The sequence below is a fragment of the Dendrobates tinctorius genome, unplaced genomic scaffold (assembly GCF_039654945.1).
Source record: "Dendrobates tinctorius isolate UK_male_01 unplaced genomic scaffold, ASM3965494v1 ptg000028l, whole genome shotgun sequence".
NCBI classification, from domain to species: Eukaryota; Metazoa; Chordata; class Amphibia; order Anura; family Dendrobatidae; genus Dendrobates; species Dendrobates tinctorius.
This window is the reverse complement of record NW_027361696.1, coordinates 101,071,633-101,096,398: the sequence shown is the minus strand read 5'-3', so window position 1 is coordinate 101,096,398 and position 24,766 is coordinate 101,071,633. Positions and strand designations below refer to the sequence as shown.

At 42.3% G+C, this 24,766-nt stretch overlaps 1 long non-coding RNA gene across 10 annotated transcripts in view; it reads left to right on the top strand.

The window, feature by feature from the left end:
* Positions 1-13,266: 13,266 nt before the first annotated feature.
* Positions 13,267-24,766, top strand: part of LOC141085659 (uncharacterized) — a 33,763-nt gene continuing 22,263 nt past the window's right edge. Inside the window, exons 1-11 of one of the 10 annotated variants that reach the window (XR_012231351.1) lie at positions 13,267-13,446; positions 13,660-13,708; positions 13,901-14,010; positions 14,198-14,301; positions 15,092-15,173; positions 15,286-16,109; positions 16,201-16,255; positions 16,341-16,418; positions 16,499-16,566; positions 16,676-16,777; positions 16,941-17,073. This is a non-coding gene — a long non-coding RNA (uncharacterized lncRNA). Of the gene's footprint in view, positions 13,447-13,534; positions 13,709-13,900; positions 14,011-14,197; positions 14,302-15,091; positions 15,174-15,285; positions 16,110-16,200; positions 16,256-16,340; positions 16,419-16,498; positions 16,567-16,675; positions 16,778-16,940; positions 17,162-24,766 lie in introns of all 10 variants that reach the window. The other 9 variants (XR_012231348.1, XR_012231353.1, XR_012231352.1 and 6 more) reach the window with 9 other exon arrangements.

The following is a 24,766-nucleotide window of genomic DNA, read 5'->3' as shown; positions in this document are numbered from 1 at the left end:
ATTTCTCCTGTTACTCTTGGGAAAATAAAAAAATTGGGGACTAATTGATCATGTTTGTGGAAAAAACATGATTTTTTTATTTTCACACCGGGGCGTTATAAACTTCTGTGAAGCACTTGGGGGTTCAAAGTGCTCACCACACATCTAGATAAGTCCCTTTGGGGGGTCTAGTTTCCAAAATGGTGTCATTTGTGGGGGGTTTCCACTGTTTAAGCACATCAGGGGCTCTCCAAACGTGACATGGCGTCCGATCTCAATTCCAGCCAAAAAAGTCAAATGGCGCTGCTTCCCTTCCAAGCTCTGCCATGCGCCCAAATTGTGGTTTACCCCCACATATGGGGTATCAGCTTACTCAGAACAAATTGCACAATAACTTTTGGAGTCCTGTTACCCTTGGGAAAATAAAAATTGGGGGTGAAAAGATCATTTTTGTGGAAAAAATGATTTTTTAATTTTACGGATGTACATTATAAACCTCTGTGAAGCCCTTGGGGTTCAAAGTTCTCACCACACATCTAGATAAGTTCCTTGGGGGGTCTAGTTTCCAAAATGGTGTCATTTGTGGGGTGTTTCCACTGTTTAGGCACATCAGGGGCTCTCCAAACGCGACATGGCGTCCGATCTCAATTCCAGCCAAAAATGTTAAATGGCACTGCTTCCCTTCCGAGCTCTGCCATGCATCCAAATTGAGGTTTACCCCCACATATGTGGTATGTGCGTACTCAGGACAAATTGCACAATAACTTTTGGGGTCCTGATACCCTTGGGAAAATAAAAATTGGGGGTGAAAAGATCATTTTTGTGGAAAAAATGATTTTTTAATTTTACGGCTGTACGTCATAAACCTCTGTGAAGCCCATAGGGGTTCAAAGTTCTCACCACACATCTAGATAAGTTCCTTGGGGGGGTCTAGTTTCCAAAATGGTGTCATTTGTGGGGTGTTTCCACTATTTAGGCACATCAGGGGCTCTTCAAACATGACATGGCGTCCAATCTCAATTCCAGCCCAAAAAGTCAAATGGCGCTGCTTCCCCTCCGAGCTCTGCGATGTGCCAAAATAGTGGTTTACCCCCACATATGGGGTATCAGCGTACTCAGGACAAATTGCACAATAACTTTTGGGGTCCTGTTACCCTTGGGAAAATAAAAATTGGGAGTAAAAAGATCATTTTTGTGGGAAAAAATATGATTTTTTAATTGTACGGCTGAATGTTAAAAACTTCGGTGAAGCCCATGGGGGTTCAAAGTTCTCACCACACATCTAGATAAGTTCCTTGGGGGGTCTATTTTCCAAAATGGTGTCATTTGTGGGGGGTATCCACAGTTTAGGCACATCAGGGGCTTTCCAAACACGGCATGGCGTCCGATCTCAATTCCAGCCAAAAAAGTCAAATGGCACTGCTTCCCTTCCGAGCTCTGCCTTGCGCCCAAATAGTGGTTTACCCCCACATATGGGGTATCATTGTACTCAGGACACATTGCACAATAACTTTTGGGGTCCTGTTACACTTGGGAAACTAAAAATTGGGGGTGAAAAGATCATTTTTGTGGAAATAATATGATTATTTAATTGTACGGCTGTACGTTATAAACTTCTGTGAAGCCCTTGGGGGTTCAAAGTTCTCACCACATATCTAGATAAGTTCCTTGGGGGGTCTAGTTTCCAAAATGGGGTCACTTGTGGGGGGGTTTCCACTGCTTAGGCACATCAGGGACTCTCCAAACGTGACATGGCGTCTGATCTTAATTCCAGCCAATTTTGCATTGAAAAAGTCAAACAGCGCTCTTTCCCTTCCGAACTCTGCCATGCGCCGAAACAGTGGTCCCCCCACATATCAGGTATCAGCGTCCTGAAGACTAAGTGCACAATAATTTTTGCTGTCCAATTTCTCCTGTTACCCTTGGTAAAATAAAAAAAATTGGACCTGAAGCAATTTTTTTGTGAAGAAAATTTAAATGTTCATTTTTTTAAACATTCAAAAAAATCCTGTGAAGCACCTGAAGGGTTAATAAACTTCTTAAATGTGGTTTTGAGCACCTTTAGGGGTGCAGTGTATAGAATAGTGTCACTTTTGGGTATTTTCTATCATATAGACCCCTCAAAGTGACTTCAAATGTTGGTCCCTAAAAAAAATGGTGTTGGAAAAATGAGAAATCGCTGGTCAACTTTTAACCCTTATAACATCCTAAAAAAAGAAATTTTTGTTCCAAAATTGTGCTGATGTAAAGTAAACATGTGGGAAATGTTACTTATTAATTTTTGTTTGTGCCAGACCTCTGTGATTTAAGGGCATAAAAATTCAAATTTGGAAAATTGCGAAATTTTCAAAATTTTCGCCAAATTTCCATTTTGTTCACAAATAAATGCAAGTTATATCAAAGAAATATTACCACTAACATGTAGTACAATATGTCGCGAGAAAACAATGTCATAATCACCAGGATCCATGGAAGCATTCCAGAGTTATTACCTCATTAAGGGACAGTGGTCAGAATTGTAAAAATTGGCCTGGTCATTAACGTGAAAAACATCCTTGGGGGTAAAGGGGTTAACAAGGCAACCTTTAGAACAATTAGGACCCCAATTAACAATGCCCCGAGATTCCCAATCAATGATCGGGTTATGTAACAGTAACCAGGGAGACCCCAACACCTGTCCCGCAGGTAGATTGTCCATAATAAAACATGTAATACGTTCTTGATGACAGGACCCCACCTTAACGCCTTAGGCCTCTTTCACACTTCCGTTTTTGACCATCAGTCAAAATCCGCCAGGTTTTGAAAAAAACGGATCCGCTATTTTTTTTGCGGATCCGTTTTTTTCCCCATAGAGTTGCATTACTGGCAGATCTTGACGGATGGCCATCCGTTGGATCCGTTTTTGTGAGGATCCGCCAAATTTTTTTCATCCGCCGGCATGCTTGGATGGACCTTGCAACGTTTTTTTGTTGTTGGATCCGCATTTTCCATTACGCATGCCCGGAGAAAGGAAGTCAGGGAGAAAATTAACCCTGAAATCATTTCTGGTGGAAGAAAAAAATTCTCTCTCCTTCCCGGCCAGAGGTTCCTTTAAAATTCTTCATTCTGCGGTTCCGTCACAAAACGGATGCTGTGGCATCCGTTAACATCAGTTAGGAACGGATCCGCTTTTCCGCCTTTTAGGCGGATTTTAACTGACACAAAAAACTGAAGTGTGAAAGAGGCCTTAACGACCAGGGTATTTTTGGTTTTGCATTTTCATTTTTCCCTCCCCTTCTTTCCAAAGCCATAACTTTTTTATTTTTCCATCTATATGGCCATGTGAGGGCTTATTTTTTGCAGGATGAGTTGTACTTTTAAATGACTCCATTGGTTTTACCATGTCATGTACTCGAAAACGGGAAAAATATTCCAAGTGCGTGAAATTGCAAAAAAAGTGCAATCCCACACTTGTTTTTTGCTTGGCTTTTTTGCTAGGTTCACTAGATGCTAAATCTGACCTGCCATTATGATTCTCCAGGACATTACGAGTTCATAGACACCAAACATGTCTATGTCCTCTTTTATCTAAGTGGTGAAAAAAAATTCCAAAGTTTGCTAGAAAAAAAAAAAATTGCGCAATTTTCCGAGACCCGTAGCGTCTCCATTTTTCATGATCTGGGGTCGGGTGAGGGCTTATTTTTTCCATGCCAGGCTGACGTTTTTAATGATACCACTTTTGTGCAGATACGATCTTTTGATCACCCGTTATTGCATTTTAAAGCAATGTCTTGGCAACCAAAAAAACATAATTCTGGCGTTTTTAATTTTTTCTCGCTATGCCGTTTAGAGATCGGGTTAATGCTTTTTTTATTGATAGATCAGGCAATTCTGAATATGTGTATGTGGGATTTTTTTTTACTGTTTTATTATGATTGGGGCGAAAGGGGGGTGATTTGAACTTTTAGGTTTTTTTTATTTTTAAACATTTTTTTACTTTTGGCATGCTTCAATAGCCTCCATAAGAGGCTAGAAGCATGCACAACTCGATCGGCTCTGCTACATATGGGCGATGAGCAGATCATAGAGACCTCTGGTTGTCCAGGCAGCATGATGTCAACCCCCGATCACGTGACTGGGGTCGGCGATGAGGTTATTTCCGGCCCGGCGGCCAGAAATGCTATTTAAATGCCCGCTGTCAGCTTTGACAGCAGGATTTAACTAGTTAATAGGCGTGGGCGGATGGCAATTCCACTTGCGCCTATTGCGGGCACATGTCAGCTGTTCATAACAGCTGACATATCCCGGCTTTGATGCGGGCTCAGCGCCGGAGCCCTCATCAAAGCAGGGGAGATGTCTGATGACGGACTGTGTCTGTCATTGGACATTAAGGGGTTAAGGAGAAACACCTTGTAGGTAAACTTAACAACATTCTTAGTGAGGGGTGTTTTATCAATGGCCACAATATTAATGGGAGTTTCCAACCTAACTGTCCCTAACATTTGGCCACCAACTCAGAGTCAATCAAGTTCAGAGATGACCCACAATCCACAAACACTGAAGTGGAGGTATAACCGTTCTTGACACAAAGTTCTACTGCCAACAGCAGTTTAAGAGATGAGGAAAAAGGTACCTGAGAGTCTGGGCAACCTCCTCAACAGTTACCCAGACTTAGGCGTTTCCCAGCACCTTGGGAGTAGGAGGACAGGAGGGACAGTCCTTTTTCCAGTGTCCAGGACTACCCCAGTAGAAGCAGAGTTTCCCATCACGTCGTCGTCTCCTCTCCCTTTCCTTGACGGTGGTAACCCCCACCTCCATGGGTTCTGACTGGGGCGTAGAATCAGGGTTAATCAGATGCAAAGGACCTTCTTGCTGCATGACAACCCTCTCTCTTAGTCTTCGATCCATCCTGATGGCTTGAGTCATAGCCTCCTCCAAAGAACTAGGTGGTGGATGGAGAGCCAGAGCATTCTTCAAATGGTCAGACAGTGCCCTCCCGAACTGGCACCTGAGTGCGGAGTCGTTCCATGAGACCTCTGGGGACCATCGGCTAAACTCCCAGCAATACCACTCGGCTAACATCTTTCCTTGAGCAAGACCCATGATAGTATCCTCTGCCTCCCTGATACAGTCTGGTTCATCATAAATAATTTCTAGGGCCTCAAAAAACCTATCCACTGACATCCGTTTAGGGGCAGATGGGGACAATGAGAAAGCCCAAGATTGGAGACCTTCCCTGAGTAAGAAAATAATTATTTCCACCTGCTGTCTCTCATCCCCAGACGATTGAGATCTCAATGAAAACAATTTGCAACCCTCTCTGAACGAACAAAACTTGTCGTTATCACCAGCAAAGGTGTCAGGAAGCATGAACGAAGGTTCAAGAGAGTGCAAGGCGACATCTACAGAATCACCAGACCTGCTGACAACATGGGGGGGTGGTACCCTGCACCGTCTTAACTGTCTCTGTCAAGTCTTTCTGTAATTGAGTCTGGGAAATGACCGGGGCCCTATGTTCCACCGACAATTCCTGCATCATCTGCGTCAAACTGGACATCTGGCCAGCCAGATTGTGCAGCAGATCCATAGCCAAGGAAAAAAAATGAATAAACCCCTCTAAAGATATGGTCAGTCATAATGTAATTCCTGCTGCAGCGCATTAGCATACAAACCTCCAGCAGGGGGTGCGGGTGAAGGAAAAAAGCTACACTCACAGAGAAACCACAGAGCAACAGGTAGGAGCCACTAGGTGGCGGAAGAGTAGTCAGAAAAGCCGGATCAGCAACAGAGAGGGAAAGAAGTACCAGAGGTCACAGCAAGACACATGGTCAGAAAGAAGCCTAAGACATCAGAGCCGGTCGGGAGCGGAAAAGCCAGAAACGGAAGACAATAGAACAGGTTAGGGGGCAAGCCGAGTTAAAAGGCAAGAAGTCACATCACAGAGAGCGAGTAATTTTAATAAATGTATACCGTGGCACAGCTGAAGTGGTGCACAAAAAAGGTTCCAACACCAGAGTAATATATAAATAAATTTTTGGCACCCAACTTTGAATAGTAGATGAATTTTATTCGCAGTCACAATAGACGTTTCGGACAATACAATATGACCTTCTTCAATATGCTGCAATAGTATAAATAATATGAAAATCAATCGAAAAAAATAACATGAATATTATATCAGAGATTCAAATCAAGAAACAACAATCTCCAAAAATTGTGCACAAATGATGAAGAGATAAATGGAAAATGAAATAAGCAAAAAGAAAAGGAGATACAGAACATACCCGACTGCTCTTGTTATGTAGGAATGGGTAACCTCAAGAAGTGAGGTATAATTCGTGACCCAACAGATCCGTAAGTAAATTACGTAGGATCCAGTATGGGTCCTAAATTAACATGAAACAGGAACATTGTTGAATGCTAGAATGTATTAGAATATATTATATGATGGTAATAAGGTCTATGTGAGTGCGTATTATATATATAGTGACCAACCTGTGGTTAAACAAACAGGGGCACAGAATTCGTGTTTCATGTGGCGTGAGGTACTGGCGTCAGTTCACCTGAATGATATGTGGCAGAAATAGGAGTTAGTATGTCCAAATTATTTCTAATTTGTTATGAAACCCATTCAATAACATATCATATATACAGTTGCAGCCAAAAGTAATGACACCCCTGCAATTTTGTCAGATAATACTCAGTTTCTTCCTGAAAATGATTGCAAACACAAACTCTTAGGTATTATTATCTTCATTTAATTTGTCTTAAATTAAAAAACACAAAAAGAATTGTCCTAAAGCCAAATTGGATATAATTTCACACCAAACATAAAAAAGAGGGTGGACAAAAGTATTGGCACAGTTTGAAAAATCATGTGATGCTTCTCTAATTTGTGTAATTAACAGCACCTGTAACTTACCTGTGGCACCTAACAGGTGTTGGCAATAACTAAATCACACTTGCAGCCAGTTGACATGGATTAAAGTTGACTCAACCTCTGTCCTGTGTCCTTGTGTGTACCACATTGAGCATGGAGAAAAGAAAGAAGACCAAAGAAATGTCTGAGGACTTGAGAAACCAAATTGTGAGGAAGCATGAGCAATCTCGAGGCTACAAGTCCATCTCCAAAGACCTGAATGTTTCTGTGTCTACCGTGCGCAGTGTCATCAAGAAGTTTAAAGCCCATGGCACTGTGGCTAACCTCCCTAGATGTGGACGGAAAAGAAAAATTGACAAGAGATTTCAGCGCAAGATTTTGGATAAAGAACCTCGACTAACATCCAAACAAGTTCAAGCTGCCCTGCAGTCCGAGGGTACAACAGTGTCAACCCGTACTCTTCGTCGGCGTCTGAATGAAAAGGGACTGTATGGTAGGGGACACAGGAAGACCCCACTTCTTACCCCGAGACATAAAAAAGCCAGGCTAGAGTTTGCCAAAACTTACCTGAAAAAGCCTAAACCGTTTTGGATGAATGTTCTCTGGTCAGATGAGTCAAAAGTAGAGCTTCTTGGGCAAAGGCATCAATATAGAGTTTACAGGAGAAAAAAAGAGGCATTCAAAGAAAAGAACACGGTCCCTACAGTCAAACATGGCGGAGGTTCCCTGATGTTTTGGGGTTGCTTTGCTGCCTCTGGCACTGGACTGCTTGACCGTGTGCATGGCATTATGAAGTCTGAAGACTACCAACAAATTTTGCAGCATAATGTAGGGCCCAGTGTGAGAAAGCTGGGTCTCCCTCAGAGGTCATGGGTCTTCCAGCAGGACAATGACCCAAAACACACTTCAAAAAGCACTAGAAAATGGTTTGAGAGAAAGCACTGGAGACTTCTAAGGTGGCCAGCAATGAGTCCAGACCTGAATCCCATAGAACACTTGTGGAGAGATCTAAAAATGGCAGTTTGGAGAAGGCACCCTTCTAATATCAGGGACCTGGAGCAGTTTGCCAAAGAAAAATGGTCTAAAATTCCAGCAGAGCATTGTAAGAAACTCATTGATGGTTACCGGAAGAGGTTGGTCGCAGTTATTTTGGCTAAAGGTTGTGCAACCAAGTATTAGGCTGAGGGTGCCAATACTTTTGTCTTGCCCATTTTTGGAGTTTTGTGTGAAATGATCAATGTTTTGCTTTTTGCTTCATTCTCTTTTGTGTTTTTTCATTTAAGACAAATTAAATGAAGATAATAATACCTAAGAATTTGTGTTTGCAATCATTTTCAGGAAGAAACTGAGTATTATCTGACAAAATTGCAGGGGTGTCAATATTTTTGGCCATAACTGTATGTATGGAGCTGCCAAAATAAATCCCGTCTGGAATGAATCATGTCTGTATTACCCTTTGTCTTTTAGCACCTAAAATGGTAATTCACAATATATTGTCAGCACTATACAATCAGCAAACAGACCAAGACTCCAGTAAAAAGCTATACTGTGTGTACAAACCATGTGGTGGTTTTGCACAACAAATCGTATCTGTGTTTCTCTTTGTTCTTATCACCTGAAATGATAGTCCACAATGTGTTGTCAGCGCTATATGGTCGGCACACAGACCAGAAATGCAGTGAGAATATATATCTATATATACACACCATATAATGATTCTCCAGCGTGTACCAGACTCAAACATCTGAACACCAGTGTTGTCCATATGGAAAAGAAAGGGTCAATCAGTGCATTTTACTGGTAAAGTGACCAAATCCTAAGAGAGTAATTGCAATGTCCCTTACCGGTGGTGGATAGTGTTGTCTCCTGCCACAGGAGAACACGGCGTCCACCGCTTGTTCACGGGCAGAGAGAAAGCGTACCGTCGCCATTATATGAAGGCTGGGGGCGGGACAAAGATCCCAGCGCGAAACTGGAAATGTGTCACAAGAAGTGACATCGCGCTCTATTGAAATTTGTATGCGTTCCACAATGCACAGGAACTAGTATGCTGGTGCGTTCCACCATTGTTTGTCAAGTATATAACGATGTAGCACAAATACAAAAGTGAGAGATATTCAAATGATGATGTTTATTGAGGGAATAGTACCGCGGTATCCATATGGGACAAATATCGATGTGAACAAAGGGCAGTGGGTGAAATAGAAAAAAGAAAAAAAGAAAACAAGAAAAAAATAAAAAGGTCGGGGATGGGGGATCCAAGAAGAAGTGTCAGGAGGTGACAAATTGCATGATGTCAATTCAATAGTGGTGACTCTGTGAAAAACAAAACAATATGTCAATATATATATACATATATACACAAGCATCTCAGTAGGAATACATCAGCATATCCAATAAGTCAAATACAATCCAGAATATATCCTGCAAAAACAAATTCGTGCATCATCCATCAATCGAATATCAGTAAAGTCCTCATTACATGGTATGTTGCATCAATGCAGTAAATACATATAAACCCACATAAAAAAAGAGAGGGGGGGAAACTCCCTGTATATTACCCCCCTGTTCTAAGTAATTTTTAAAGAAAGGACAATAGGTCTAACTCCCTATTGAGACCCTTAGGGGAGAGGGTTTCAAGTTCATGTATCCAATAGGCTTCCCTCTTCTTCAGGGTCTGGATCCGGTTACCTCCTCGTCTTGGTAGTGGAATCTGTTCGATAACTTGAAACTTTAATTGGGGTATCGTATGGCCCGCATGGATGAAATGGTGGGGTAAGGGTAACAATGTGTTTTTGCATCTAATGGTGGACTTATGTTTACTTATGCAATCTTTTATAGACTGGGTTGTCTCACCAATATAGAGGAGACCACATGGGCACTTGATTAAGTAAACCACGTATGATGTATCACAGGTGGCAAAGTCCTTGATTTTATATCGTTTCCCAGAATGTGGATGATAAAAGTGATCTCCTTTGAGAACATTACTACATTGATTACAATGTAAACATGGATAAGTGCCGGTTCTTGGTTGTGATAGAAACCTCTGTGTGGAGCGTCGTGGCCCTGAGCCGATGTCAGCTTTTATCAGTGTATCACGAATGTTGCGAGGACGCTTGTAACACGGTAGGAAGTTCTGCTGAAACTCTGGTACCTCAGGGTGTGCTTCCCTTAAAAGATTCCAATGTTTCCTAATCGTGTGATGAAGGATATGGACATAAGGATGAAATGTATGAACAAAAGGTATCCGACCTGTAACAGATTGTTTGGATGATGGTTATCGTTGAAGAGCTTGATTCATTATATCTGAGGGATAACTTCTTTCCCTGAATTTTTGGAACATCTCCTTCCTCCTTTCATCAATCCTGACTGGGTCCGTGACAATACGTTCAAGTCTTTTGAACTGAGAACGTGGTATAGATATCTTTGTGGACAGTGGGTGAAAACTATGAAAATGGAGCAGACTATTACGGTCCGTGGGTTTAACATATAAGTCTGTACTCAGTGTCCCGTCCATGTATTTCATTACCATAGTGTCTAAAAAACTGACTTTATGTGTATTAGTGTAATGACAAAAAAAAAAATTTTATGAAACCATGTGCAATGGCGGAACTTTTATGGGTTATTTAAGAATAAGTATTGCTTTTTTTTGTTTTTTAAAAAAAGTTCCCCCTTTCATTCAAATGAAATAAGGCAAAAATTGTTTTTTCCCCCCAGAAAAGGACATGCAATTTTGCATTATTGAAACGATAATAGTAATAACTAAGCAACTTTTATTATTCGTTTTTTATCAAATACGGTATAAAACAGTTAATTATAAGTACAATATGTACAAAAGAAATGTTTAAAAATTACTTTTTCCTATGAATTTTAGATTCAATTTGTTTCGATTGCGCATGTAGTTCCTCCATCAGTTTTACAGCACGTTCAGCATTTTGGTTAGATCTGGGAATGTCAATTAATGACTCCTCGACCAACCAGTGCGCCTTCAAACACTTAATTGCCTTCTTCTTCTGCCTTCGCCTTTCTCGCTGTTGAACAGAAAACTGAAGTTTCCAAGAATTTGGCAGTTCGTTGGCATCCGCGTGAGATTGGAGAGCTTTTCAACATATGGAATACTTGGATCCCTTTTATGTTGAGAATAGGAGGGCAGATTCCTCGTCCAGATAGACCTGTTTGCCTTTACACTGTTGCTGGAATTTCTAGAAGACATTTTCTGAATGACCTGTCCTGCACTTCTTGATCGTAAAACTTGAAGCTTTGCACTGAAAATTAAAAGATAATACTAAATTACAAAATATTTTAAAATATTCCAGAATGTTATAGATGTGAATAAAATACCACTTTTTGTTACAACTTAGAAAGATATTTTCTTTATAGATTTAAATTAAAACACGAAAAATCTTTTTTTTGAAAATTTTGAAATGAAAAAGAGGGGGAACTTTTTTGAATATTTTACAAATTTGATGATACTAATGTCATTTGTATGGAATTGTTCCACCAATGTAAGGGGTTTCATTTTCGTTTTGCAAAATTTTTAAAATAGTCATCACCCTAATGTGTATCCATAGTAATGGAGACCAGGCCAAGCTTGATTCAATGTGATGAAAAAATCATTCAATGTCTCAGACGGACCTGTCCATATACAGAAAACGTCATCAATAAATCGATTCCACGTGATACAGTGTGTTCTAAAAAGGGGATCAGGGTACACTACCTCATCCTCAAAGGTGGCCATGTAGGTATTGGTGTACGGGGGCGCCACATTAGACCCCATTGCGGTCCCTTAAGCCTGTAAGTAAAATGTCTCCTCAAAAAGAAAGTGATTCTTAGTGAGAACTACTGTCAATAATTCTAGACACATGTCAATGAAATCATGATGTAATCCTGATCGTGTCAGTAAGTGTTTCATATTAGAACAAAACCGTTGGCACAACCCTGGTAACCGGAGGTGGTGCACAAGTAGGATCCCAATCCATGAACTTCAATTTATATAGACTTGGCACACACCAAAAAGATTCTGATGCAGAAAGGTGGTTTTAATGAATTGCAGTACATACATACAGACGTTTCGGTCTAGGACCTTCATCAATGTACTGTGAAATATAAATAAAGATAACAAAAATAAAAATTGACAAAGAAGGTATATACAACAAATTACATGGGTTTTCAAAATGAAAAATGGATAACATGCTGAGACATCGTTCACATTATAGCACAGAATAAATGATGGCACAGGGAATAGCAAGCAATCGTGAAGAACAAGGTCAAGAGAAGGAGGCACATACCAATAAGTTGTACTGTGAGCTCTTAGTGACTGGGATTTAAGGGAGATACCTATGGGAAAATGAAGCTGCTATAATGGCTGCTATGGTGGCCAGAAGTAAAGAGTAGTTAGTATCACTAATCGTATTGCCTTCGTCCATGACTACCACCCCCTTGCCTATCGTATACATTCCAGCATCAGGCGTCATTGGCACCTTTTAAAAACAGCCCACCCTAATGTAGAGGCATTTAGGGAACCTTTCCTACCTTGTTTTAGGAGACCGCGCAATGTTCGTGACATCTTAATCAAAGCTGATATTGGCTCTCCAGGTCCTCTAAAACAACAACGTTTTCTATCAAATCCTGAATTTGGCACCTTCCCCTGCCTGCAATGTATGCAGTGTAATAACGTACAGAAAGGTAATGTCTTTTACCATCCCTATACTGGAAAAAAATTCAATATTCGAGAATACTACACTTGCGTCAGCTCATTTGTAGTATACATCATTAAGTGCCCATGTGGTCTACTATATGTAGGAGAGACCACACAACATATAAGGGACCGGATATCTAAGCACAAGTCTACCATCAGGTGCAAGAATATGCTTCTTCCCATCCCGTACCATTTTATCACTGCTGGTCATACCATTGCTCAACTAAAATTTCAAGTAATAGAGCAAATCCATCCATCACGCAGGGGAGGCAACCGTATCAATTTTTTAAAAAGAAGAGAGGCCTACTGGATCCATGAGCTCAACACTTTGGCACCTAAGGGGTTAAACAAAGATTATGATATCCAGGCTTTCCTCCAGTCATAAGTTTTGACATAACCTGACACCGTTATTCTGCTTGGACATGTTGTGTAATTTTTGTTTCAATGCTGCATCATGATGTTTTCTTTCACTTTATTGTATCTTATTGTAATACTCCATGTCCTCGATACTAACTGCATTTTATCTCAATTACAGAATCAACAATTGTGAATTTTTTGAATCTTCACCACCAGAGCACTGAATAGCCACTATTTTCACTCTTGGCACTTCTGATATCAGAGCTGCAGTAGCTTCCATAGTAACAAATCCCTCCTCACTGCCCTGATCTGCGATCCAGCCTGTCAGGCTGCAGCATTCTCCTGGGGCTTTTTTTGCTGACACGCCCCCCCTTTCGTCCTCTCTTAGCATCTGGAACACATGATGCCTACAGGACTTGTCCTTCCACTTCCGGGTGCACGCTCCCGCCCCTGCTACATCTCACCCAGGACTATAAAACCCTGTCACTCTCCCTTATCACAGCACCCTTGGATTCGCCGTGGATACTGCGTCCACTTGTTATATAGAACCACGGTAAGATCCCATGATCTCTCTATGCACAACCTGACAGTCTTTATGCCTCTTGTCATGAAGTTATTTAGCATTTCCTCTCCTCCCACAGTGGGACGGCCGCAGGTGCCCCCTTGCAGTATTGGTTTGAAATGGATGTGGTGCAGCATGTGTATCCCTTTACTTTTTACTTCTGGCCACCATAGCAGCCATTATAGCAGCTTCAATTTCCCATAGGTATCTCCCTTAAAGCCCAGTCACTAAGAGCTCACAGTACAACTTATTGGTATGTGCCTCCTTCTCTTGATCTTGTTCTTCACGATTGCTTGCTATTCCCTGTGCCATCATTTATTCTGTGCTATAATGTGAACGATGTCTCAGCATGTTATCCATTTTTCATTTTGAAAACCCATGTAATTTGTTGTATATACTTTCTTTGTCAATTTTTATTTTTGTTATCTTTATTTATATTTCACAGTACATTGATGAAGGTCCTAGACCGAAACGTCTGTATGTATGTACTGCAATTCATTAAAACCACCTTTCTGCATCAGAATCTTTTTGGTGTGTGCCAAGTCTATATAAATAGTAAGTGTTTCATACACTGAATACCCTGGTTATGTGGGATCGACGTATAAAGATCTTTAACGTCAAAGGAGACTAAAAAGGACTCCTTGGGAATTGTACCGATAGTTTGAATTATATTAAGAAACTCGCCTGTGTCAAGTAAAAAAGATTGTGCTTTCTGTGTTAATGGAGTTAATATCTTCTCTAGGAAGATTGATCTGGGAGAGAAAATGGATTCGGTGGACGCAACAATGGGTCGGCCTGGTGGACACTCCAAACTTTTATGTACTTTTGGAAGCATATAAAAGACCGGTATGATCGGATTTGTTTTTGTCAGGAATTCTTTGGTTTTGGAGTCAATGACTCCCTGTTCATGGTAGGTAGTGAGGATATTGGATATAGCATCTTTGATATCCTTTGTTGGGTCATGTCTCAATGGAATGTAAACAGATTTATCGCCCAATTGGCAATGGGCTTCCTTAATGTAATCTGCTCTGTCCATTACTACTATGGCCCCGCCCTTATCGGCAGGTTTAATAATAATGTTATTATCCCTACGTAAGGACTGTAGAGCCTGAAAATCCAAGTTGGTTAAATTGGGAGAGAAATGTAGTTTACCATTCTCAGTATCCCGACGGATTTTAGAGAAGGCCTTCTCCACAAATTCAATAAAAGATTCTAAGGCATGGGAGCCCTGCGGTGGTCTATAGGAGCTTTTATTACCGAAGCCCAAATATCTGATTGAGACCAAGGGTTGGTTCGTAGTGGGAATGGGGTCTGGAACCTGATCACTCTTTGCAAAGTGAGTCAAAAGTCTTATGCGACGAAAGAAGCGCTGTAGCTCCATATCTAGTCCAAAGGTACTGAGTTTAATGATGGGCAGAATGATAGTCCCTTCTGTAGTAAATCGTGTTCTGCAATGCTGATAGACCTTGAGGAAATGTTAATAACTAAAGAGTTTGTACCTGGGAGCGTGTTACTCTGTAGAAGTCTGGACCTCTTCCTTCGCTGGCTCCGGCGGGGCCTCTTCTTCTTGGGCACCGTCTGCGTTGGTCCAAAAAATGAGATGAGCTTGTATGGGTGTCTCTCCTGTCTGTTTCAGAGCCTGAGGTAGAAGGGACGTTAGATGAACGATAATCAAACCTAGAGGAGTCAGAGCGAGGAAAAGTGTTATTACGCCAATGGTACATACTATTTTTATCGTAATCTTCCAGGTCTCTTTGGAACTTGATCCTTTTTCTATTTTCCGTGTCTCTCTTATGCTGATCAATAACTGTTTTAATTTTGGTTTTTAAGGCACTCAATTCATCTGCTGTACCAGAAGAAGACAGTTGTGATTCAATGTTCTGTATCGTGTCCCTTGAAGATGTAATGGCACCCTGAAGGTGCTCAACAGTCAAAGTCATTAAGTCAAAAGAGCACTTATTCAGAATCTGCTCAAATTTTTGGCAAAAGACCGAAGAATCACTGAAGAGGGTTGGTCGTAGTGGAACCCTAAAACCCCTTGGAATACGATTGACCCGAAGGTATTCAGTTAATGTGGCACAATGTAACTCGAGATTAATCAGATGTCATGACTCACGCTCCAAATCCCTTCCTCTTGTCTCCCTCGGAGGAGCCTTGAGGAATTCACTAGAAAAATTTGACTTAGACAATATAGCATTAGTTTCTTCTTCATTATACGAAAAAATCAACGAAGACATAGTATACAGCGTGCACACGTAAAGGTGAGTAACTATAATAAATGTATACCATGGCACAGCTGAAGTGGTGCACAAAAAAGGTTCCTGTGCATTGTGGAACGCATGCAACATTTCAATAGAGCGCGACGTCACTTCCGGAGACGCATTTCCGGTTTCGCGCCGGGATCTTTGTCCCGTCCCCAGCCTTCATATAATGGCGCCAGTACGCTGTCTCTCTGCACATGAACAAGCGGTGGACGCCGCGTTCCCCTGTGGCAGGAGACACCACTATCCACCACCGGTAAGGGACATTACAATTACTCTCTTAGGATTTGATCACTTTACTAGTAAAACGCACTGATTGACCCTTTCTTTTCCATATGGACAACATTGGTGTTCAGATGTTTGAGTCCGTACACGCTGGAGAATCATTATATGGTGTGTATATATAGATATATATTCTCACTGCATTCCTGGTCTGTGTGCTGACCATATAGCGCTGACAACATATTGTGGACTATCGTTTCAGGTGATAAGAACAAAGAGAAACACAGATACGATTTGATGTGCAAATCCACCACATGGTTTGTACATATAGCTTTTTACTGGAGTCTTGGTCTGTTTGCCGATTGTATAGTGCTGACAATATATTGTGAATTACCATTTTAGGTGTTAAAAGATAAAGGATAATACTGACACGATTCATTCCAGACGTGATTTATTTTGGCCACTCCATATATATATATGGTATGTTATTGAATGGGTTTCATAACAAATTACATATAATTTGGACATACTAACTCCTATTTCTGCCACAAATCATTCAGGTGAACTGACGCCAGTACCTCACGCCACATGAAACACGAATTCTGTGCCCCTGTTTGTTTAACCACAGGTTGGTCACTATATATATAATACGCACTCACATAGACCTTATTACCATCATATAATATATTCTAATACATTCTAGCATTCAACAATGTTCCTGTTTCATGTTAATTTAGGACTCATATTGGATCCTATGCATTTAACTTACGGATCTGTTGGGTCACGAATTATACCTGACTTCTTGAGGTTACCCATTCCTACATAACAAGAGCAGTCGGGTATGTTCTGTATCTCCTTTTCTTTTTGCTTATTTCATTTTCCATTTATCTCTTCATCATTTGTGCACAATTTTTGGAGATTGTTGTTTCTTGATTAGAATCTCTGATATAATATTCATGTTATTTTTTTCGATTGATTTTCATATTATTTATACTATTGCAGCATATTGAAGAAGGTCATAGTGTATTGACCGAAACGTCTATTGTGACTGCGAATAAAATTCATCTACTATTCAAAGTAGAGAGCGAGTAATATGACGAGCGAAGTCACAGGGGGAAACAGGAACGGGACCTAGGTAAACAGACAGACGACAAATCAAGATATAACGGGGTCAGCTGCTCAAGCCAGAGACTAAAACTGTAACTGACAAAAGCCTACAAAAGGTAACAGCAACAGATGCCAAAACGAGGCAGGGAAGATTAACCCCCGCATGACCATCCCGGGGAGAGAATAATCAGACACAAACCCCGGACTGGATCATGACAATTACAAAGCATTGCTTTGATTTGGTGGTTGGTAGGTCTTTGGTGATTTTAGTCAGGGCAGTTTCAGTGAAATGGTGCGGTTGGAAGTCATATTGTAAGTAGTCAAAGAGAAAGCAAAAGGAGAAGTGATAGGACAGTTCAAAATGGACGTGTTGTTCCTGTAGTTTGGAGGCATAAGGGAGAAGTTGGGTGGGACAATAGCTAGACACAGAGGATGTCAAGGGAGGGCTTTTTGAGGATAGGTGTGATCGAGGTATGTTTTAATCATGAGACGAAGACACCAGTTGATAGTAACAGGTTGAAAAGGTTGGTTAGGCTTGGGATGAAGACTGTGGTAAGATTAGGAATGAGGTGGGACGTTATTGGGTCAAGTTCACAGATGGAGAGACGTGATTTGTAGAGTAAAGAGGAAAGTTGATCTTCCATCATGGTGATGGTGTTTTGGAGGAGGAGAGTTGAGTACTTATGAGGAGGGGCTGTGGGGACTTTAAGCAAAAGCTTTGCCTTACAGTACCATTATTTTGCTTGAAGAATGAGGCAAAGTCTTCAGATGAGATGAGAGGGAGGGGGAGCTGGTGGATGAGGAGAGAATTGAAAGTAATGAATAGCTGTTTAGGGTTGTGAGACAGGTATGAAATGAGAGATGAGAAGTAGGTTTGTTTTGCTGCAGTGAGCAATTGCGCTGCATTTTTACAACTTCTGTTACTTGACGGGCTACTCCACTCAGTCAAGAGGGGAAAATCATCTGCATCAATGCCTAAATGTTTTTTCAGCTTGATCCAGGGCCGGACGAAGGTGGGTCTGAGCAGAATCCAAACCCTCATAACTAGACGTTAACCCCAAGGAGTGGAGGTGATCCTGATAAGATTCAGAAACTTGAGGCGCACGTGGACAGTACTGTGCTCTCAGGCAGGAAGAGGAGGAGGGTGACTCTCAGGGTGAGGAGTGGGAGAACAGAGAGGATGACAATGAGGTAGTAGATCCCACTTGGTATAAACCCAGAAGCATGCAGCTGAGTAGCACAGCAGAGGAGACTTATGCAACCACGACAAGCAATGCATCCTCAGCCTCAACTCTGTCAGCAGCATTCGTGGGTCTACAGTTGCATATCTTGTGCCCCCTGTTGTCCTTGCTAGGGAGGAGAATACAATTGAGCAGGCAGACGAACCCATGCAGGGAGGAGTTGGTTCCCAAATGGGGTTGCCTGCGGTTCGCCGTGGTGTGGGAGCATGTTTTTACTGTGGGCAAACCGGTCATTTTATCAATGTCGGCCCAGATCCCACCAAAATACCTGCACCATCTAAAAACCGCGTCCCCCTGGTCCCCCTGCTGCAGTGTGTGGTTTATGACCTAAACAGATCAGCATCAGCAGAGTGTGTTGCCACTTTGCCAATGCGCTGCTGCACAGGTCCCTGCTTGGCAGTGATGGGGAGGGTTCTTTCTCAGAGGATGAGGATCAGGAGGATGGGAGAGAGGAAGTGGAATATGAAGAGTCGGAAACCCTGACAGAGGTTGGGCCTGCTATTCTTGGCGTGGGTAGGATGCGTGATGTTCCAGTTTGCGCCTTGGTCCCACCCTCCACCAGGTTCACCTAGTGTGCCGTGACAGAAATGTATCGTCCCAGTTCACAACAACTTATCCAGGTGTCCAATTTGTTAGGTGGACCTTCCCGGTTACAGCGTTGGTGAGAGCACGGTTCAGATTGTTCAACGTGCTTGTGCAATGCAGGGACGGCACACTGGACAAAATAGTATGGAAAATGGCGTAGTGCATGCTTGGTAGCAGGTAGTAGGAAATGTTTTGACTACTGCTATGCGTAGGGCACTAACCGTCTTTTTAAGTTGATTAATGTGGACAGCAGAAGCCAGGCTTGGACCCCAAAAATAGCGGGGAAAATGGCCTGGTGCATGCTTGGTAGCAGGCAGTATGAAATGTTTGGACTACTGCTTTGCGTAGGGCACTAACCGCCTTTTTCAGTGGACTAATGTGGACAGCAGAAGGTAGGCTGTGACCTCAAAAATACCGGGGAAAATGGCCTGGTGCGTGCTTGGTAGCAGGCAGTAGGAAATGTTTGGGCTACTGCTTTGCACAGGGCACTAACCACCTTTTTAAAGGGAACCTGTCACCCCCCCAGGCGTTTTTAAGTAAAAGAGCCACCTTGTGCAGCACTAATGCTGCATTCTGTCAAGGTGGCTCTTTTATTTAGCATCCCTTCCACCGCAGAAATAATCGTTTATAAAATTGGTCAGACATACCAGAATCTTGACCGGGGGGCAGGTCTTCCCCCCTCTGACACCGACGCCTCATATCCATCACTCATTTCATTGTTATGTCTTTTCTCCGCCTCCTCTGTGTTCAATTTCAAATGCTGGCGCCTTCCCTGTAATATATTTTCTTGGGCATGCGCAGTTAGCGCTGCCCGTTCTCACGTCACTTCATGGCCTGGCTTTCGCACCTGCATGGACGCGCTGCCAGAGATCCCGCCCCACAGTCACTTATGATTTATTCACACTGCGGGACTGGGAATCTTGGGCATACGCAGTAGTTCTCTGTGGCTCTCATGTCCAAGATTCCCAGCCCCGCAGTGTGAATAAATCATAAGCGACTGCGGGGCGAGATCTCTGTCAGCGCGTCCACGCAGGCATGATAGCCATGAAGTGATGTGAGAACGGGCAGCGCTAACTGCGCATGCCCAAGAAAATATATTACAGGGCAGGTGCCAGCATTTGAAATTGAACACAGAGGAGGCGGAGCAAAGACAAAGGCAGCACTAAATGCTAGTACTTTCTGTGCTGGAAAAATATTGCTTTGCCTCTAACAAGAGCTGTTTTAAGATGGACACTGGAAGAACATATTACCCTCTCCCTACCTAATACACAATCTCTCCCTCCCTGTACTCTGACTTTGTTGTGTGTCTTCAGCTATGAAAAGAGCTATTTTTTGGTGGTATTATGGAGCTAGTGACTGGCTCCTTTAAACTGTACATACTCGAGTATCTCTCTCTCCCTGCTCTACACTGACTTAGTATACACTGCAGGTAGCCTTGAAAATGGCTTTTGTGTTATCAAGAGGCCAAAAGACTCGCCCTAGCAGCTAAGCGATCTCTCCCTATGATATTTTAATTTTCTCAAGACTTGGACACTCACCAGGAGCATGTCCGTATTGTGTTACAGAGATTGAGGAAGAACGCTCTGTTTGCTAAATTAGAGAAATGTGTTTTTTGTTTGTTTTTTTGTGCAGGAAATCTCTTTCTTGGGGTTTATCTTGTCAGCAGAAGGGTTTAAGATGGAACCTGGGAAGGTGCAGGCTATAATTGATTGGGTTCAACCTCATGATCTTAAGGCTTTGCAGCATTTTCTGGGATTCGCCAACTATTGCTAAAGAGATTGCTAAACCGCTTACTGACATTACATGTAAGGGGGCGAATCTCAAGGTTTGGTCGCCGGGTGCTATCATTGCTTTTGAAAGCTTGAAAGAGTGTTTTATGTCTGCACCAATTCTGATCCACCCTGATCTCCAGGAACCGTTCATTGTGGAGGTGGATGCTTCGAAGATCTGAGTGGGGGCAGTCTTATCGCTGGGGCCCAAAACTCTGACTATCCTGCGTCCATGTGCTTTACTTTATAAAAATTTTTACAGGCAGAGAGAAATTATGATGTTGGGAATCGGGAGATACTTGCTGTCGAATTGACCTTTGAGGAATGGAGGCATTTTTTGGAGGGGGCAGTTCATCCAGTTACGGTAATCACGGATCACAAGAATTTAACTTACATTGAATCAGCTAAAAGATTAACTCCTAGACAGTGCCAGATGGTCCTTGTTTTTCTCTCAGTTTAATTTTTCTATTTCATTCAGGCCAGGGTCTAAGAATGTGAAAGCTGATGCTTTATCTCGTAGTCTAAATTCCATTCCTCCAGAACCTCCATCCTCCATTATTCCTCAGGGTATTGTGGTGTCTATGGTAACCTCGGAGCTGGAAGAGGAGATTCGTAAAGCCCAGTCATTGGCACCTTCCTCTTCCCCAGGGTCCAAATTATTTGTGCCTGTGTACCTAAGATTGCGGGTGTTACAGGAATTTCATGATTCCGTTTTAAGTGGTCATCCTGGGGTTACTGCCACAGGAAAGCCATTGCTAGACTTTTTTGGTGGCCGTCCATGCATAATGATATTAAAGATTTTGTATCTGCTTGTGAAGTCTGCGTGCGCGCCAAAGTCAGTCATAGCTGGCCAGCTGGGGAATTAGCTCCATTGCCTATTCCAGAAAGACAATGGACTCATTTGTCCATGGATTTCATTACAGATTTGCTTCTGTCTGATGGGAAAATTGCTATTTTGGTGGTAGTTGATCGATTCAGCAAACAAGCTCATTTTATTCCTTTGTGGGGATTACCTAATGCAAAGACACTCTCCAGATTGTATATTTCTCATATTCTAAGGTTATGTGGGATCCCTGTGAACATTGTGTCTGATAGGGGAGTACAATTTGTCTCTAAATTTTGGAGAGCTTTTTTCAGTAAACTAGTGATTGACTTGTCAATTTCATCTGCTTATCACCCTGAAACCAATGGTCAGACTGAGAGGACAAATCAATCATTGGAACAAATTTTAAGGTGCTTTGTGGCGGTGCGACAGGAGGACTGGTCTTCGTTTTTACCTGTTGGTGAGATTGCTTTTAAAAGTCGAGTAAATCATTCTACCGGAACCTCAGGGTTCTTTTGTAATTAGGGTTTTCATTCCCATTTTGGTGAATTTTCTAGAATTAGTTCTGAATGCCCTGGGGTGGAGGTCATCGTGCAGAGACTTGGAGATGTCTGGAGGGAGATTCAAAAGAATATTGGGACTGCCCAGATTCGCCAAAAATGAAAGGCTGAGAGAAGATGTTCGGTGGGTCCTGTTTTTAAGATTCGGGATAAGGATTGATTGTCTTCCAGGAACGTTAAACTTAACGTGCCGTCGGCAAAGTTGGGTCCAAAGTTTATTGGTCCATATGTGATCCTAGAGGTGGTAAATCCTGTGGCATTTAGATTAAAGATTCCTCCATCCCTGCGCATCCCTAAAGTATTCCATAAATCCCTATTAAAGGAGTATGTCCCTTCTGCATTATCTCCCTCATCCACGCCTCCTTCGCTTTCAGAAGACGGTGGACTGGAGTATGAGGTTCAGATTGTGGATTCTCAGAGGGTCCATAATTTCCTCCACTACCTCATCCACTGGAGGGGATATGGACCAGAGGAGAGATCCTGGGTCCCTTCTCGAGATGTGAAGGCCGATTGGTTGGTCAGGGCCTTCCATCTAAAATTTCCTGGGAAGCCTGAGGTTCCAGTGGCCCCCTATCTGGTATAGAGGGGTGCTCTCAGAACTTTGCCAGACGTACATTCCACATGTGAGGTTTGTGCTTTGTGCTTTCCTGTGCACGGAGTTCTGTATGCTTGATCTGTTGTCTGACCTTAGACTTCGTTCTGACCATCCGCCTGTTTAACCCCTTCAGCTCTGATCGGTTATCCTCATGGTACTCTGACCTCGGAATGTTACCTGACCACACTTTGCCCCTTCCTTCTTTTTATGACGTACCCTCCTGGCTTCTGACCTTGGACTCCTTGACCACTCTGACTCATGGCTTGGCCGTGAAAAGTGACTAGCGTCACACCACTTCTGAACATCTCGAGTGCTTTATTTCCATCTATTTCTGGGTTCTTTTTTAAGTATGTTTGGGGTCATTGTCCTGCTGGAAGACCCATGACCTAGGATGCAAACACAGCATTCAGACCCCGGGCACTACATTGCAACCCAAAATCTTTTGGGAATCTTCACATTTTATGATGCCTTCAACAAAGTTTAGGCACCTAAGGTCAGAGGCAGCAAAACAAACCCTAAATTTCTTTGAACCTCTATCATATTTGACTGTAAAGAATCACATGAAAAAATGATGATCTGAAGGCAATCATACTATATAGAAGATACGTACAATTTTTATTCGAACAACATTAAAATCACATTGTCAAACACTGGAACAGATAGAAATGTACAAAGCACTCATTGCTCATAGCACTCAAAGGCCCAGGGCAAACGGCTACCATAAGCATGGCATAAAGACCGGAAGTGTGCCAATAGCTTATGCAGCTACACAGGCTTAACAGGGAGATATATACCCTCCGTCACCTAGAAAATCCCTAGAATCAAATTAGTCACACAAATTTATATCATGCTACACTATGGCACTTAATCTCCTTATTAGCCAAAAATGGACGCCATGCAACTAATACCACCCTATGTCCGTTATACAATATCCTTCATGATGCATAATACTGCATGGTAAATTACCTATTCATGACAGTGGTACCAGTTGCCAGGGAATGCCGGTTGATTATGCAGCTGCACAGACTTAACAGAAGGATAAATATCCTCCGTCACCTGGAACTCCCTATAATCTAATTAATCACATAATACTCCATCATGCTGCACAGTGGCACTTAATCTTTTTACTAGCCTAATAATAGACGCCATGCACCTAACACCACCCCATGACCAACATACAAAGACCTTCAGTTGTGTAATAATCAATAGTAAATTACCTATTAGCAGCAGTGGTACCGGGTGCCGTTCCCTCCTGGGCTAGCGCGTCTTCCCCGACACGCGTTTCGGACTCCTTTCTCAAGGGGCCTACCATTCAGACCTTGTCACCCTGATTTATATCTCCCGGCCACAGCGTACATTGCTGTGTGACCAGAAGTGATGCGTCCCACCCGGAAGTGACGTGCTATGCTGCCTGGTCAACGGTGATGCCGGCGGGTGTCGGCGTCACACAGTGGTCGGGCCCAGTTCACAGCCAGAGACACCAAGGGCCGGCGGGCATAGCAGCGATCAGGCCGCATGCGCGTACAGGACAGGAACGCGGGGACACTTCAACATACATACACATATATACAGACATAATATGATAAGATTGTGATACGCATAGTATATATATGTGTAAAGAATGTAGCCAGGAAACCAGGCTACATAATAGAAATGATGTAAAATAACCCTATAGGACACATATATATATGCAGGACTGTAAAGGGTAACTGTCAAAATTCAATAGCAACAACAAAAAATGAACGACCAACAGCCAAAAAAACCCTAAAAGATAATAACATTTTATTGGTATACATCATAAAATGAACACAGGTTCACATGTAAAGGGGGGTCAAAAGGCATAAAATGGCGAAAAAAGCCATGCATGTTGTCTACACCATACAGGAATCATATTTCAAAGAGTCAAAATAGCCATAAAATAATTGGTTCTTCAAATAGCAGTTAACATTAGTCCTATGGCCATCATATAATGGCCAATAGCATATGGTAACAATAATCACTAGAGTTGAGCGATACCGTCCGATACTTCAAAGTATCGGATCGGAATGGATCGGCCGATCTTAAAAAAAAGTATCGGTATCGCCGATTCCGATACCGGAAGTCCCATTCAAGTCTATGGGACTTCCGGTATCGGAATAAGAAAAACCC